The following is a 788-nucleotide window of genomic DNA, read 5'->3' on the forward strand; positions in this document are numbered from 1 at the left end:
ACATTAAATCAAACAACCTAGAGTACTTCTGTTTTCCTCTTCATATATATATTTACCCCAAATTCTCACAATACTCTGAGAATTCTGTTCTGAATGCTCTCCTGCTGCTGCTTGTGCCCGTCATTCATATGACATTTCATGAGACATTTGAAGAAAATGGAATTCAGACTTTTAAGTTAAAAAAAAAATGTATATTGGAAGATCAAAGATGGCAGTTTAGGCAGATATACAATCCAGATCCTTTAAAACAAAGACTCAAGAAACGAAATGAATGGACACATATAATAACCCAGAGCATCAAAAGGTTAAAGAAGTATATTAAACACTGATTAGAAGAAGAGACTGAACAAAAACTGTGAGCACTGAGGCACATGGAGTGGTGAACTGCCAACTGGCACAATGTGGCCATTTTGAATCACCGTAAGCAGTCCAATCAGGGCAAAAACAAGATAAACAACTCCACTTGCCCAGGACTGCACAGACACCCCATCTGTGATCAGCAACAAGAGAGGTGTGATTTCCTCCTTCATTCTGTAAAATCTCCCAATGATCACAGGCATGGCCCCCACTCACCTAGTTGCCAGTCAAACTTCCTCAATTTCCAGAGCTGTGCTGCTGTTACTCTGTTTTTGTTTGGTCTTTGTAAGGCCACAGTAAGGAGAAGAGGACGCACAAAAGTGAGGTTAAAGAGAAGTTTTTATTCTGAGTTTCCGGGTGAGGTTTACAGGTCCCGGAGAGGGGCCCGGGCAAGGTTCATGGGTCCCTGAGAGGGGCCCGAGAAGTCGCAC

This window comes from Orycteropus afer, unplaced genomic scaffold, assembly GCF_000298275.1.
Source record: "Orycteropus afer afer isolate SDZICR_OR568_19922 unplaced genomic scaffold, OryAfe1.0 scaffold00066, whole genome shotgun sequence".
Classification (NCBI taxonomy): Eukaryota; Metazoa; Chordata; class Mammalia; order Tubulidentata; family Orycteropodidae; genus Orycteropus; species Orycteropus afer.